This window comes from Eurosta solidaginis, chromosome 1, assembly GCF_040869045.1.
Source record: "Eurosta solidaginis isolate ZX-2024a chromosome 1, ASM4086904v1, whole genome shotgun sequence".
NCBI classification, from domain to species: domain Eukaryota; kingdom Metazoa; phylum Arthropoda; class Insecta; order Diptera; family Tephritidae; genus Eurosta; species Eurosta solidaginis.
In genome coordinates, this window is record NC_090319.1 from 92,266,112 (window position 1) to 92,283,730 (window position 17,619).

The following is a 17,619-nucleotide window of genomic DNA, read 5'->3' on the forward strand; positions in this document are numbered from 1 at the left end:
ATGGTAGTGGACTTCAAACGTCTGAATGCAGTCACCGTGCCAGACGCCTATCCTATCCCAGATATTAATGCAACGCTGGCCAGTTTAGGGAACGCAAAATATTTCACAACTATAGATCTGACCTCAGGCTTTCACCAAATCACAATGAAAGAAACAGATATACCCAAAACAGCGTTTTCAACAATGAATGGAAAGTACGAATTTCTGAGATTACCTTTTGGGTTAAAAAACGCTCCGGCTATATTCCAGCGAATGATTGATGACGTTCTTAAAGAGTATATAGGGAGGATATGCTACGTGTATATCGACGACATTATTGTCTTTGGAAAAAGTACCGACGAACATTTAGTAAATTTAGAGATAGTGTTTAAACGGCTTGCGGATGCTAATTTGAGAGTGAATTTGGAAAAAACTAAGTTTATGAGAACGGAAGTAGAATTTCTGGGATATGTAATAACATCCGACGGGATGAAGGCAGATCCTTCAAAGGTCCAAGCTATAGAGAACCTCTCACCCCCAGAAACGCTTAAGGAACTAAAAAGCTTTTTGGGAATGACGTCGTATTACCGAAAGTTCATTCGAGATTACGCTAAGGTTGCTAAACCCTTGACCAATCTCACACGCGGTGAGAATTCGCAGGTCAAGGCAAACAAATCTAGAAGAGTGCGTATCAAAATGAATTCCGAAGCCCTTCAGGCCTTCGATACTCTAAAAAAACTACTCGTTTCCTCAGATATTCTCGCATTTCCAGATTTCGAAAAACCGTTCAACCTTACCACCGACGCCTCAAACTATGCCATTGGTGGGGTACTATCCCAAGGAGAAACAGGGAAAGATCGACCCATCGCCTACATCTCAAGATCTTTAAGCAGAACAGAGGAAAACTATGCCACAAACGAGAAGGAAATGTTGGCTATAGTTTGGGCTCTAGACAACTTGAGATCCTACCTCTATGGGGCGAAAAAAGTTAGAATTTTCACTGACCACCAGCCTCTCACTTTTGCGTTAGGAAGTCGAAACTATAACGCCAAGTTGAAGAGGTGGAAGGCTAGAATAGAAGAGTATAACCACGAATTGATTTACACTCCTGGTAAATCGAATGTCGTGGCAGATGCTCTCTCCAGAATTCCATGCCAGGCAAACCATTTGACAGCACCATCGGAACCCAACGATGCACCAACAGAAGCTAGAAGTGACGAGGGGACAGCTCACAGTGCTGAACAGGATTCTTCGGACCTTATTCCACACGTTGAAGCCCCTTTGAACGTTTTCCGAAACCAAATAATTTTTACGGAGGGGAATGCAATGACTTGTGTTGAAAACCCACATCCTTGAAGGAACGCCTAAACCCGGCACTCATAAATGGAATAAAGATTCCAGAAAGTTACTTACAACTCCTACAAGAAGTATATATAGAAAATTTCCTTTTATACAAAATTAGGATAACTCAGAGGGTGGTCGAGGATGTGGCCAACGAGGATAGGATTTGCGGTATAATAGAGACAGAACATAGGAGGGCCCATAGAAACTCAAAAGAAAATAGGGAACAAATCTTGGAAAAGTATTATTTTCCCAAAATGGCTAGTAAGATAAAAAATTTCACTTCTAACTGTAAAACCTGCCTTGCTAACAAGTATGATAGGCATCCGGCAATACCACCGATAAAAGAGACCCCAGTGCCGAAATATCCATGCGAAATAGTGCATGTGGACATTTTTGAAATTCAAGGGGAAAAATTTTTATCTTGCATAGACAAATTTTCAAAATTTGCCAAGCTTTTTCACATTAAAAATAAAGCATCCGTCACTCTCCGCGCTAAGCTAGCCAAAGTAATACACTATTTCACAACTCCTAAAATGATAGTCACCGACAATGAGAGGGGATTTATGACTCCATTGGTATGTAACTACATAAGAGGTTTGGGAATCGAACTATATCAGACTCCAATTCAAAGAAGTGAAGTAAACGGCCAGATCTAAAAATTCCACTCTACCATTATTGAGATTTATCGGTGCCTCCGGAAAGAAATTAATAACGCTAGACCAAAGGAATTGGTGTATATTGCTGTCGATCGTTACAACACAACAATACACTCTGTAACAAAGAGGAAGCCTAGCGACATATTTTTCAACAGAACCGAAAGAATTAACTACCAAGGCCTAACCAACTTCAAAAGTAGGGTCCACAAGGAGATCAGGGAACAAATCAAGAGAAACCAGGAGTTAAGAAATCTCCGATTGAATAAAAAAAAGGAAAAGAGCTAAGGAATTTAGGCCAGGAGATGAGATTTACGTCAGGGATAAACAGATAAAATCAAAACAAAAGGCACTTTACAAAAAGGAAACGGTTGGTAAAGACAATACAGTGACATTGCTCACAGACACTGGCAAAAGGATTCATAAAGCGCAGATAAAAAATACGCCAACATAAAAAAAAAAAAAAAAAGATAAAAAGGTCACCACGGGAAGTCAACAACAAAAAGATGTCCCAATAAGGGACCCAAAGATTTGAAATTCTATAGCACAGACGACGCGAAAAAGGCGTCAATTTCAAGATCAAAGATCTTTTCTATAACAAACCACATAAGCGATTAAAGAGGCAACATAAAATATTGCAAAAAACAAAAAAAAAAACAACAACAAAAAAATACAAAAAAACAGAGGAAACGATTTTTCGTTTAAAAAATTTTTTTTAATGAAGCAATATCTGCCCACAAGAATATTAATTACACGCTTAATAAAAGAGGCAAAATAAAAAATAAAATTTTTTCTTAAGAAATCTGCCCACAACAAAAAACTAATTATGCGCTTACTAAAAAAGGCAAATTAGACAAATAGAAAAAAAAAAAAAAAAAAAAAGAAAAAAAAAACATAAAAAACTTTAAAGAAGGGGGTAAAGAGGAAACATTTCAGTAATTCTTAGAAATATTATCCTCTTTCCTCAGCTTCTTTACCACGAGTTTTTGTAAGGCGGCAGGATCCAAGGGTAGTAGCCTTTAACGCTACCTTTCAAACAAAAGTAAAGAATTACAAACTACCTCCCTTTCATATCCATGCTCTCGGATCCTGTGGACCTTCCAAGTACCACGATAGGAAGCCGGGGACGGTGGTGGGATATAGGAATACATTTAAACGCAACAAAAAACACATAAATAAAATAATAAAATTCAAAAAAGCACACAAAAAATTAAATTTTTTTTTTAACTCTTCCCTTAGTGTGGAAAGATTTTTTTATTATACAATAGAATGTTCTTTAAATAATAATAATAAAAGGAAAAAATACAAAAGAAAACAAGATTTACATTATGTAACCATTTATTATTAGTTCACCGTCCCTGGGATAAATAATAAAAGTGCCTAAAAACAAAAAATGGTCAATACTAATCTTACCAACACTAATGAGTTTTTTTTCTCTCCATAATGGAACACAGTTTATTTTTAATATCTGGCGTGTACGGCCTCAACATCTACAATTATGGCTCCCCACTAGTAACTATTGAGCACGGGCGTGGTTGGATCCTGAACGGACACTTCAGTTTAGTCCATGTGGTCGACCTAAACTACTTCAACACGGCTTTGGTCAAATTGATGGAGTCAACAGAGCACGATATTACAAGCAGGGCTGTGCGGACTGTGCTACAATTCCACCTAAATCAAACTAAGCTGCGTCTCGACGAACTACAAATAAGCAAATCACGAAGGGTACGTTCCATTGACTGGATTGGTTCAGCATGGAAGTGGATAGCTGGGTCTCCAGATGAAGCGGATTGGGACTATATTCTTCGAAGCATGAATAACGTGATAATAAACAACAATCACCAGTACCGGGTCAACGAAAAACTATTCAACGGTACCCGCGAGGCAATCGAGAAAGCAAACGAAGCGATGCTCCACATTAACGCTATAAGCAAAAACATTAGCGAGGAGAATATCGAACTACTTGACCTAAGCAAAGTCCTTATATTGAAGGAACAGGTGTCAGAAGTCGTCCAAGCGTGCCAAATGGCGAAATCTGGCGTAATCAACACAAATCTTCTTGATCAAGACGAGATTGGAAGGCTCATAATGGAGGAAGATTCCCTACCATATCAGAACACCATTGAAGCCATAGAGTACGGGTGGGCCTCCGTGTATTCAAACGGTAGCACACTTTTGTACGTACTCTCAATGCCAAAGGTAAAACCAGATGGCTACCGACTCCTAATAACACGGGCCGCTGTTATAAAAGGACAACACGTTGACCTCAGCTATAAAAAAATGCTAATAAACGAAGTTGAAACGTTCGGGGTGACCGAGGATTGCCCTTCGATCAGCAACACAACAATTTGCTCTCCCAAATCCCTGACTAAACTACGGGAAAACGGGTGCCTAGCTAGGCTAGTTAAAGGTGGCGATGCCAAATGCCGCTTTGAACCAGACAACACCAAAACCGTCGAGATGATCACAGACTCAACAATATTTGTTACAAACTTTGAAGGCCTATTACAAGGGAAGAACTACTCCACAACACTAAATGGAACGTACGTCATTATTTTGAACAACGAAACAGTCACGGTGGGAAATCAAACATTCACCAGCAGATCAGTACGCACAGCGCAGGCCCTGCCACCGCCCTTGGTAAACATCACGAGCGAAGGACTAAAATTGAACCTTAACTACATTCACGGCCTGAGCATGGAAAATATTAATCGGCTCAAACAACTTGGCAACAATTTTCACTTTTCGCTAATTTTTGACGCACTTGCCTTGGCCGTTCTAGCAGCCGTATGCTACATTATCTGGAGAAAACTCACTACTACAATCAACTTTCCTAGACTAAATCAGACCACAGATCAGGACCAGCCAAGCCATGCAAAGGATCCTTCTGAAAAAGGAGCTCATCTGCGGGACGCAGATGTTTAAAGGGGGGGTACTTAACAAGGGGGCAGACACACTTACTTGTAAGAATGTGCTGACACCACACTTCAACAAACACAAGCAAAGCCAACGATCCGATATCATATTGTGTAAGCAGACAAAATGCAATCCATGGGAACTGCAGCGTAAGCGATATGATATGCGGACAAAATGTAAGCCGTGTGATTCGCCACACAAGCGAAAAATATTATTTTGGCCAACCGTGGGAAGTGCAGTGTCAGCAATTATGAAGCTTAGAGCTTAGGTTAAGTGAATGATAGATTCAGTCTGTTTTTGACATTGAACGTAAATAAATGGTAAATATTGTTAAGCGGAAAAACCTATTTTTATTTGGATCTTTTCAGGTTGCAATGGGGCCGCGGGGCGGCCCCCAACTTTAACTTTTTGGAGCCCTAGTCCTTGGGCTCCTTAACTTATATGTAGACGCAGTTATTGTTTCGTTTATGTAGATACATAATGATTGAATTATTGATGTGCATTCACGTCACTGCTTAGCATCGGCTTAGAGACGATAGCATCGCTCAGTGCTGCTAACATTCGTTACAATATAAAGACAAAATTTTACTAGGCAAAGTACATCCTTCGCATAGGGTAATGTATATGCCAAACAATGCCACTGAGGTGAACAGATCTGAATATGAAGTACATATTGGTACCAGAAACTATCACAGCAGAAAGTAAAGCTGGAGTCATTGGTGCCGTATGTCGTATCGCTGTATCCGTATCCCTAACGTAATCAGCTGTTTATCGTTACGGCGGTAAACCGAAACCCAATTGGTTGGCTACGATACGGTTACGACCTTAGCGGCACCAATAATCGATTGCATTGATTCTCATAAGATTGGTCGAATCAGCTGTTATAAGGTTGCCGATACGGTTACCGATAAAGCACCAATGTCTCCAGCTTAACGACGAAGCAAATGACGAAGCTTAGTCGTACGTAAATTGGGTAATTGTTTACCTTAGGGCACAACTGCCAAAACTCTTCCGAAAATATCGGGAGAGGTGTCAAAAGACGCGTCTTGATCCCAGGACCATGAATCCGAAAGCGGAAATTAAGAATTTTATTTCTGTGAAAAGATAAACCGAAAAATGGCCCCGGAGCGCTCCGAAACCGAGAGTGGGATCCATAGTATTTTTGCGCAGAACACCTTTCTGCATTGAAGGCCTTCGGCCGCGCTTATAGAAAATTACCCTGTGTGGGTCCAACACCGGTTTTGAGACCAAAACTATATCCGCGGAAACACTTTTACCCACAGTTTTTCTTGTGGTTACAATAAAATCATCAAAATTACAACAACCACATGAAAATTTTCCATTTTGTTTGCAAATATCTCCGAAGAGAAGTAAAATTTATAATTTCCGCTTTCGGATTCGTGGTCCTGGGATCAAGTCGCGTCTTTTGACACCTCTTCCGATATTTTCGGAAGAGTTTTAGCAGTTGTACCCAAAAGTAAACAATTACCATATATTAAATTTTAATGAGCTCGAGGCAGTTTAAAAAATTGAAACACAGTTTAAATTTTTATATTTCAATTTTATTTGGTCGATATTTCGATCTCATTCTGAGATCATCCTCAGGAAACAATTGAATATGTTTATCTATCGGACTCAAAAAATAAAAATACAGATTTTACTTTTATACGTGGACTTTTATGGAAAAAGTTCCAAAAATAAAAACGATGCATGATTCGACATGATATTGCTATAGAGATACCTGAGAACTCAAAAATTTTCACCTAGGACAATTTTTTGACCCGGACTTTTTCGACTCCGAAAAAAAATAATTATTTTCCGTCCCTGCTAATAACAAGAGATATTTTTCGAATGTTTCCATAAATCGACGTGGCATATCAAATCCAGCATTTTCCATATTTTTTTTACAAAGGAGTTCAATGAAAAAAAAATTGAAAGCGCTAGTCGTTGTTGTGCAGTGTGAATGAAATGACTCCTTCACAGTTGAACATAGTCTTAATTTTAAAATTCAAAATTGTCGTGCAAGTTACTTATGTCGATTTTCAAAGTAAATAGGAAGATATGGCATACATGTAGAAAACCGCTCGAACATATCCCATTTTATATTTCAAATCTTGTTACGGATATGAAGCATTTAATTATCAGTCTCCTTCAAGCTCATCGTGAGTATATTTTACTAGAAATATAGGAATATTACATATATAAATAGTACATTATCCATATACCGAATTTCATCCAAATCGGTTGAAGCGATTCAGAGTAGTACTGAATATATAAATATACAAAAAGGAAAAATTGTAAGTTTTAAGATTAATGTAACTTATATTTTAATCTAAAAACTAAAAAAAAAATCCATTGTCGTTACCATCAAGGATTTAATGCTTTTATTCAAAAAAGTATCAAATTTAATACTATTTTAGAAAACGGCCTCTTCTGTTCTTCCCCTTTCTCTCATAATTCGTAATATGTGGGAGTCTTCAGAATGAGCTGTCACTACATAGAACACCTATGGTTTTGAGTAATCAGTGACATGCAATGTTCATTTAACAGAACTGTAAGTGACAGTTCTCAAGTCTATGCTAAGTATCAGTAATGGAGGCTTTAAGGCCTAGACTTGACTTGGCTTGCGAACTGTCACTTACAGTTCTGTTAAATGAACATTGCATGTTACTGATTACTCAAAACTTAACTTGACTTAGAAGTCTGTTGAATTTTGATTTTCTATGTAAGTTCTAAGTGACGTTTACATTTTGAGATGCCATTTGTTTGTTTCCATTTCATTTTGACATTTTGTCATACAAATTGACATTTATTTAAAAATAAATTTCAACGCTGATTATGATGCCAGATTTTATGCGCCAAGTGGAGTATAATCGTGGCTAAGTTGCCAAGTTTACGCCAAGTCAAGTCAAGTCTATGCTAAGTATCAGTAATGGGGGCTTTATTCGCCTTACTTTTTCCACTTTTTTATTTCACATTTATTTATATGCGAAATTCGGCTGACGCATGGTTCAATTATGTACAGGTTGGCTCATCTCATCAGCTGATTTTGTTTATGTCATTGCATGGTCGAAGGGATTGTCAAAAGGAGATGGCAAACTCAAAATGAAACCAACACATTGGCAACATTTTACTTACACATACAAAAACTGCTAAGTTTTATGTTTCCATTCCATACCATTCGCACCAACACCAATACACAGATTTTGACAATTTGAACAGACATATTTTGTTGCTTTACAGATTAGCCAACCTGTATACAGTTGAACCATGGGCTGACGTTAACAAAAGTGTTGTTGTACACTGTACAGTTTATTAGAGGAATTTGACGATTGGCGTGTCAGCTAGTGGTGGGTAATGACACTATTTTTTGAGTGTTAACACAGTAGCACAGGCACACTTTGCAGTGTTAACACATTGTGTTGACACAATTGTGTTATAACTGATTATCGAAAGTCGATATGAGTGTAGGCACAATATCAGAGCACAGTACTGTGTTACTTACCTCTAACGCCACGTTTGACGACATTTAGAAGAGTAAATCATGGCAACATTTATCTTCTTTCATATTCCAATTTTTCACAGTCATATCATCTGATCAAGAGGATAGTAAGTGCCCCTGTGGACACCATTTTTTTATGAAGAAATCAAAATAAAATAAAAATTATGAGAGCGCAGTGAGAATTTTAAAATCTTTTTAAATGTCATTATCCTCTCACCGGTTTTATCTTGTAATATTTGTATCATGTGTATAAATATGTTTTGAGTGAAGTGTCATTGGAAAGCAATACAATCAACACACAAGCACAATGGACTATGTATGTATGTGCACTTACGATGTGAGTGTCATTCTCTGTGCTACAGAAACAGTCAGCTTTGTGCCATCGAGTGTGCCACTGTGTTATAAATTAATCGATAAGTGTGCGTGTGCGTGCCGCACATTACTGAGTGTTAACACAATAACACAGCACAGTGCTGTGTTACTCAGCCTTAGTGCCAGCACTAAACTGGTTTTACTAAATGAATCGGAAATTTAGTCATTAATCACGTGTTGTTGTGGAAAGTAAGTCAATTTTAATGGATTATAACTTTGAATCAGTAAAAGCCGTCGGTGATAAGTTAATTTTTTTATGCAGAAAAATGTAGATACTAAATTCATTATATTAAGTTAATTTGGTGACCTTTATTAATTTATCTTTGTGTTAAGCTGGCTCGAGGTCAGGTGTAATAAAAACGAAGTTCTTGTATAACCGATATATTTCGATTACCTTCGGTAGTCGTCCTCAGGGCAACTCTCAACAATAAAAAATAACATGAATTATAATTCGTTATATTCAAAATAAAAATTGCAAAAACACATACATACATAAGTACAAATGTATTTACCTAAAAAATGGGGTAAATAAGAGTCCAGTGTGTGCTCATAATGAACAAAAGTGACATGAATTTTCTTTTGCGCACGTTTTACAATTGCATTCATATTTTTGCAATTTATTTACTCATTTGTTGATGTTGCAACTGCATCGCGAGACACTTAAATGCATTTAATTAGATTTTTTTTATTTTTGCTTACGGAAATTGGCAGCCACCAACATTTAGCCTGAGTTGTTTCGTAGAGCTGTTTGTTTTCCCCTACACTGAAAGAAAAAGACTGGTAAAATCAACCGAAATTTCCGTAAATTTTTATCCATCGCAACAAGATGTTAATCCGGCCGCCGTGGTGTGATGGTAGCGTGCTCCGCCTAATACACGGAAATCCTGAGTTCACGCCCCGGGCAAAGCAACATCAGAATTTTAGAAACAAGGTTTTTCAATTAGAAGAACATTTTTCTAAGCGGGTTCGCCCCTCGGCAGTGTTTGTCAAGCACTCCGAGTGTATTTCTGCCATGAAAAGCTCTCAGTGAAATTCATCTGCCTTGCAGATGCCGTTCGGAGTCGGCAAAAAACAAGTAGGTCCCGTCCCGCCAATTTGTAGGAAAAATTAAAAGGAGCACGACCCAAATTGGAAAAGAAGCTCGGCCTAAGATCTCTTCGGAGGCTATCGCGCCTTACATTTATTTATTTAACAAGATGTTGAATCAACTGCGCAAAAATCGTTGATGCGTAATTGACCGTTTTAGTAGTCAAATGAACAAAAAAAGTTGTTGCGACGCTTTGTACGAAAGTACCTATGTTGCCATATACATACATACGTAAATATGGAATACATAAATACGCATGCTTGCTACATATACATACATATGTATGCACTTACTAGCCAACCGAACTTCAATTGGGCGTACATCAAATATGCTGGCACACATTAAACATTATACACTTTATTATTTTGTTTTATTAAACACACTTTCACCAAATTTTATATTCTATAATTTATTTAATTTATAGTTTCGAACTTCGCTTTGCAAATATAAATGAAAATAGTAGTCACAAAACTGATTCTCAATTCTTTCAGTTGCAGCTCAGCTCATTCTCAATTTCTGCTCTCGCATCTAGAGTTGCCACACTTGATTGTTTCGAACAAAACTTGTAGTATAAATGTTTGACAGAACATTTTAAATAGAGAACTTGTAAGTTATAGAAAAGTAAAGAATCAAGTGGCAGGAAGGTAATTCACCACTGGAGTAACTTTACATGTAATTCGGCAAGTTTAATTTTCGTAACACTTCAAGACTTCAAGTTGAAACGATTCCAAAACAACTCAAACTTTTATGTTGTCGGAAACATCAACATTAAAAGAGGATGTTTTTTATTATCTTATTAGATTCGTTCGTGTGAGTTAAAATTCATAAAAACTTGAAAAAATGTTACTAACTTTGGAAAAACCCTGTTCGTTCAAACAAAACTTTTGCAACAAAAGGGCGCAATTTTGCATTTCGCTTGGAGGAGAAGTTGCAAAATTCTACCCGATAAATATGTGTCCCGGTATCTCATAAATTTTTGCACAGTAAATTCAAAAAAGGGTTTTGCGTTTTGTATTGATAACTGAAAAACTAGTTTTTTTTTGTTTTCGCATTTTGTGTGTTTTTTCGATTTGGTGGTTTTCTTATTTTGGTGTTTTTTTTTAACAAGTGGCACCATCGTCATAAGTACAAAATAGAGAGCGCAGTGAGCGTAAAATTCTCTTTGAAATTTGCTCATGTATTGACTGTTGATCGGTATTGAAACGACCAGTGAGATCAGTTGTGTTAACAGAAAAATCAGATTGATTAGGAATCTATCAATTTTACAGAATTTTGTTAGCTTAAGAGCGACAATTTCTCTTCTGTTGAAATGACTAAACTAATTTGTTCGCTTGACAAAGAACCCGGTAGAATTAACCATAATTCGGTCAATTTCACCGAATATCCGCTAAGTCAAGAACAACAGAACCGAATTGTTGATTTTACTATCACCATTTCTTTCAGTGTACATTTTGTTGTAGGCATCCAAATGGGTGCGAGTCGATTTGAGTGAGAGACAAAGCAGTTTGATAGTGTATATTACATTAGTTGCTTATCAAGGCCAAGGTTGAGGCTGAAATGTGAAAACTACGAAGGTGTTTTTTTGCGCCCGAACAGCTGATCATCTACGTAAAATGTAATGTGTTAATAGAGAGTGAACGAAGCCTCGTGATGAGGGACCGACTATTAAAACAAGTAAGGAAGGCTAAATTCGGGTGTACCCGAACATTACATACTCAGCTGAGAGCTATGGAGACAAAATATGGGAAAATCACCATGTAGGAAAATGAACCTAGGGTAACCCTGGAATGTGTTTGTATGACATGTGTATCAAATGGAAGGTATTAAAGAGTATTTTAAAAGGGAGTGGGCCTTAGTTCTATAGATGGAGGCCTTTTCGAGATATCGCCATAAAGGTGGACCAGGGGTGACTCTAGAAATTGTTTGCACGATATGGGTATCAAGTGAAAGGTGTTAATGAGTGTTTTAAAAGGGAGTGGGCCTTAGTTCCATAGATGGACGCCTTTTAGAGATATCGCCATAAAGGTGGACCAGGGGTGACTCTAGAATTTGTTTGTACGATATGGGAATCAAATGAAAGGTGCTAATGAGTATTTTAAAAGGGCGTGGACTTAGTTCTAGAGGTGGACGCCTTTTCGAGATATCGCCACAAAGGTGGACCAGGGGTGAATCTAGAATTTGTTTGTACGATATGGGTATCAAATGAAAGGTGTTAATGAGTATTTTAAAAGGGCGTGGGCTTAGTTCTAGAGGTGGACGCCTTTTCGAGATATCGTCATAAAGGTGAGCCAGGGGTGACTGTAGAATTTGTTTGTACGATATGGGTATCAAATGAAAGGTGTTAATGAGTATTTTGAAAGGGGTGGCACGTAGTTCTATACGTGGACGCCTTTTCGAGATATCGCCATAAAGGTGGACCAGGGCTGACTCTAGAATTTGTTTGTAAGATATGGGTATCAAATGAAAGGTGTTAATGAGTATTTTAAAAGGGAGTGGGCATTAGTTCTATAGGTGGACGCCTTAAAGGTGGAGCAGGGTTGACTCTAGAATGCGTTTGTACAATAAGGGTATCAAACGAAAGGTGTTAACGAGTATTTTAAAAGAGAGTGGGCCTTAGTTCTATGAATGGACGCCTTTTCGAGATTTCGCCATTAAGGTGGACCAGGAGTCACTCTAGAATTTGTTTGTACGATATGGGTATCAAATGAAAGGTGTTAAGAAGTATTTCAAAAGGGAGTGGGCCTCAGTTCTATAGGTGGACGACTTTTCGAGATATCGCCATAAAGGTGGACCAGGGGTGACTCTAGAATTTTTTTGTACGATATGGGTATCAAATGAAAGGTGCTAATGAATAATTTAAAAGGGAGTGGGCCTTAGTTCTATAGGTGGACGCCTTTTCGAGATATCGTTATAAATGTGGACAAGGGTTGACTCCAGAATGCGTTTGTACAATATGGGTATCAAACGAAAGGTGATAATGCGTATTTTAAAAGGGAGTGGGCCTTAGTTCTATAGGTGGGCGCCTTTTCGAGATATCGCCATAAAGGTGGACCAGGGGTGACTCTATAATATGTTTGTACGATATGGGTATCAAATTTAAGGTATTAATGAGTACTGAAATCCAGCGAAGAATCAATCTTGCCAACAAATGCTACTTTGGACTAGGTAGGCAATTGAAAAGTAAAGTCCTCTCGGCGAACGAAAATCATACTCTACAAGCCACTTATCGTACCCGGCCTGCTATATGGGGCAGAAGCATGGACCATGACAACAGCAGATGAAGCGGCTTTGGGCCCCCCAGCGGGTAAGGGGGTCAGAATATACCCGCGGTAGGTATGCCTGTCGTAAGAGGCGACTAAAATACCAGATTCAAGGGGTGTGTAGCGCAACCCTTCAGGTTGCCAGCGCAATATATAGCTTCTCCAAACCCAATTGTCAACCTCACCTATCCGCGGCGAATCCTGTTTCACTAACAGACGAGGCTCTGGCGACCCCAAGCTCCTCATGGAACTTGGGGTGGGGAGGGAGGGGATGGCCTGAAGGTTTAATGTGGCCACATAAATCGTTCCCGAGATGGTCGGGCTAGTACCTTAATGGTGCTGTGGTACCGGAGCGTACCGGATCTGTATCCGGCAAAGGACCATCACATCGATAACACTCCCCAAAGCCTTCGGGGAGCAACCTTATCGCTACAACAACAACAACAACAAGCGGCTTTGGGAGTATTCGAGAGAAAAGTTCTTCGAAAGATTTATGGACCTCTACGCGTTGGCGATGGCGAGTACCGAAGAAGATTTAATGATGAGCTGTACGAGCTGTACGCAGACATCAACATAGTCCAGTGAATTAAAACGCAGCGGCTGCGCTGGCTAGGCCATGTTATGCGAATGAAAGATGATGCTCCGGCCAAGAAAGTGTTTCTATCGGAACCCGCCTATGGAAACAGAGGTAGAGGGCGGCCCCACTCCGTTGGAAGGACCAGGTGGAAAACGATTTAAACTCCCTTGGTGTGACCAATTGGCGCCGGTTGGCGGAGCAAAGGAGCGACTGGCGCGCCTTGTTGGACGGCATTAACCGCTTAGACGGTTAAGCGCCAATTGAGTAAGTAAGTAATGAGGGTTTTAAAAGGGAGTGGTGGTAGTCGTATATGTGAAGGCGTTTTCGAGATATCGACCAAAATGTGGACCAGGGTGACCCAGAACATCATCTTCCGGGTACCGATAATTTATTTATATATGTAATACCACGAACAGTATTCCTGCCAATATTCCAAGGGCTTTTGATTTCGCCCTGCAGAACTTTTTCATTTTCTTCTACTTAATATGGTAGGTGTCACACCCATTTTACAAAGTTTTTTTCTAAAGTTATATTTTGCGTCAATAAACCAATCCAATTACCATGTTTCATCCCTTTTTTCGTATTTGGTATAGAATTATGGCATTTTTTTCATTTTTCGTAATTTTCGATATCGAAAAAGTGTGCGTGGTCATAGTCGGACTTCTGCCGTTTTTTATACCAATACAAAGTGAGTTCAGATAAGTACGTACGTGAACTTAGTTTAGTAAATATATATCGATTTTTGCTCAAGTTATCGTGTTAACGGCCGAGCGGAAGGACAGACGGTCGACTGTGTATAAAAACTGGGCGTGGCCTCAACCGATTTCGCCTAGTTATCGTCCTAGAATCTAAGCGCCTACCAAATTTCACAAGGATGGGTAAATTTTTGTTCGACTTATGGCATTAAAAGTATCGTAGACAAATTAAATGAAAAAGGGCGGAGCTACGCCCATTTTGAAATTTTCTTTTATTTTTGTATTTTGTTGCACCATATCATTACTGGAGTTGAATGTTGACATAGTTTACTTATATACTGTAAAGATATTAAATTTTTTGTTAAAATTTGACTTAAAAAAAAAATTTTTTTTTAAGTGGGCGTGGTCGTTCTCCAATTTTGCTAATAAAAATTAGCATACATATAGCAATAGGGTAACGTTCCTGCCAAATTTCATCATGATATCTTCAACGACTGCCAAATTACATCTTGCAAAACTTTTAAATTACCTTCTTTTAAAAGTGGGCGGTGCCACGCCCATTTTCCAAAATTTTAGAAATTTTTTATTCCGCGTCATAAGTTCAACTCACATTCCAAGTTTCATCGCTTTATCCGTCTTTGGTAATAAATTATCGTACTTTTTCGGTTTTTCGAAATTTTCGATATCGAAAAAGTGGGCGTGGTTATAGTTCGATATCTTTCATTTTAAATAGCGATCTGAGATGATTGCCCGTGAACCTACATACCAAATTTCATCAAGATACCTCAAAATTTACTCAAGTTATCGTGTTAACGGACGGACGGACGGACATGGCTTAATCAAATTTTTTTTCGATACTGATGATTTTGATATATGGAAGTCTATATCTATCTCGATTCCTTTATACCTGTACAACCAACCGTTATCCAATCAAAGTTAATATACTCTGTGAGCTCTACTCAACTGAGTATAATAAAATTTGAATAGTCTAATGGCAGGGTTTACTCAGATAATCAATTAACGCTCATGGCGATTAACTCCCCTATCACTCCGCCTTAGGCCATCAGCAACTGCAAGAGGCCGATTCAAGCAACTTCGAAAACATAGCACTTGCATAAGTACTTGGCTACAGGAACATTGAGAACAACGAGAAGGCAAATGAACTTACAAAGGCAGGGGTCCTACTAGATCCTGCGGAGGCGGTCGAGATGCATCGCCCACTTACATCAGTCAAAAGAAATATACATGGAATATTCAAGGAGTTAGATGTCTCCAACAGGTACTCCTCGAACACTGGCAAGATAACAAAGCAAACCTGGTCGAATTACGATAGTAGCAGAAGAGAGGTCCTACAAAATAGGTCAAGGAAAGAAATCGTGACGGGGAAGGTGCCAACGTCCGACCAGCGGATGTCCCTGTGAAGGCAAGGTTGCCTTGTGGAATTGTAATACGGACCTGGTAACTAAAGTACAGAATTGTAACAGTAAAGCACAGACTGTGTTTGAGTTACGGCGGAAAACTTCTTATAATTGTAAGATAGCAATGGAGATGATTAACCCGATTCCTCAATTGCTGACAAATTGAGATTGGGAATATCTTAGCTAAAGAATAACAAGTAATGACGAAGATCTCTTTTCTTACACGGCGTCGAAGATTCAGTAAAGCGTACGCGCGAAGTACTATACAATGTATGGTCGGACAGAAAGGCGATCCCATATACCGCACTTGTTATCGCGAAATCAGTCCGGTTAATATCGCGTATATTGTACGAAAGGCAACGAAAAAAAGTCGACCAACTCCTGGAAAAGACTTACCATATGGGAAACCACACCCTCCATCTTTTTATCGACTTCAAACAGCTTTTCACAGCACGAAAAAGAGTTGCTTCCAAAGGTTTTTCCAAATTAGGTTAAGCAACACCCTCACCTCCGTAAGGATTGGGAAGGACCTCAATGAGCTGTAGGAAACCAAATGAAGCTTTGGACAAGTCCCTATCGAAGGATTTATTCGACCTGATGTTGGATACGATAATCCTAGCACAAATCTAAACCGCGTTCAATTCCCAGTATTCCGAAGGAATTGAAATCATTTCTAAGAAAAAGTGGATCATGCAGAGAACGAGGTTCATTCGCGCTTTAGCAACCATGTAACTTTTGAACAGATTTAAATGCGAAATGGACTGAATAGGCAATTGAAAGCTGCAGTCTTGAAGAACAAAAATCACGTCCTTCATCATACACATTATGATGTATGTCTTGCAGTCATTAGCGGTGTCGAGAAAAGATGGAATAGTCTGACGTATTCAAGAGAAAAGTTATACGCAAGAACTACATGAGTCCTACGCAGATATGAACATATGGCAAAGAATAATATCCAAAAGATCCACCCGCTAGGTTATTGTTATGCAAATGAAATAATAGGCTATTTTAATTAATTGCCAATAAATGCTACTTTGGACTAGGTAGGCAATTGAAAAGTAAAGTCCTCTCTCGGCGAACGAAAATCATACTCTACAAGTCACTTATCGTACCCGTCCTGCTATATGGGGCAGAAGCATGGACCATGACAACAGCAGATGAAGCGGCTTTGGGAGTGTTCGAGAGAAAAGTTCTTCGAAAGATTTATGGACCTCTACGCGTTGGCGTTGGCGAGTACCGAAGAAGATTTAATGATGAGCTGTACGAGCTATACGCAGACATCAGCATAGTCCAGCGAATTAAAACGCAGCGGCTGCGCTGGCTAGGCCATGTTATGCGAATGAAAGATGATGCTCCGGCCAAGAAAGTGTTTCTATCGGAACCCGCCTATGGAAGCAGAGGTAGAGGGCGGCCCCCACTCCGTTGGAAGGACCAGGTGGAAAACGATTTAAACTCCCTTGGTGTGACCAATTGGCGCCGGTTGGCGGAGCGAAGGAGCGACTGGCGCGCCTTGTTGGACGGCCATAACCGTTTAGACGGTTAAGCGCCAATTAAGTAAGTAAGTAAGTTTTAGAGAACAGTTTTTCATGCATGTTGCACAAAGCGACTGTCAAATTTTAACTTGAAGTCGAATTTTAAACCCAGTTATAGTTGCAGACAGGGTGTTATAATTATACGGCCGTTAGCAAACACTTAATTTCATTAACCAAATTCGATATAAGGGGTTGCTTAAACTCAGAATTGATTAGTATTAAAATTTGACAAAATCGGACTAAAACCACTCCTCTTTTTCCGGTATCGTAAAATGTGATAATTT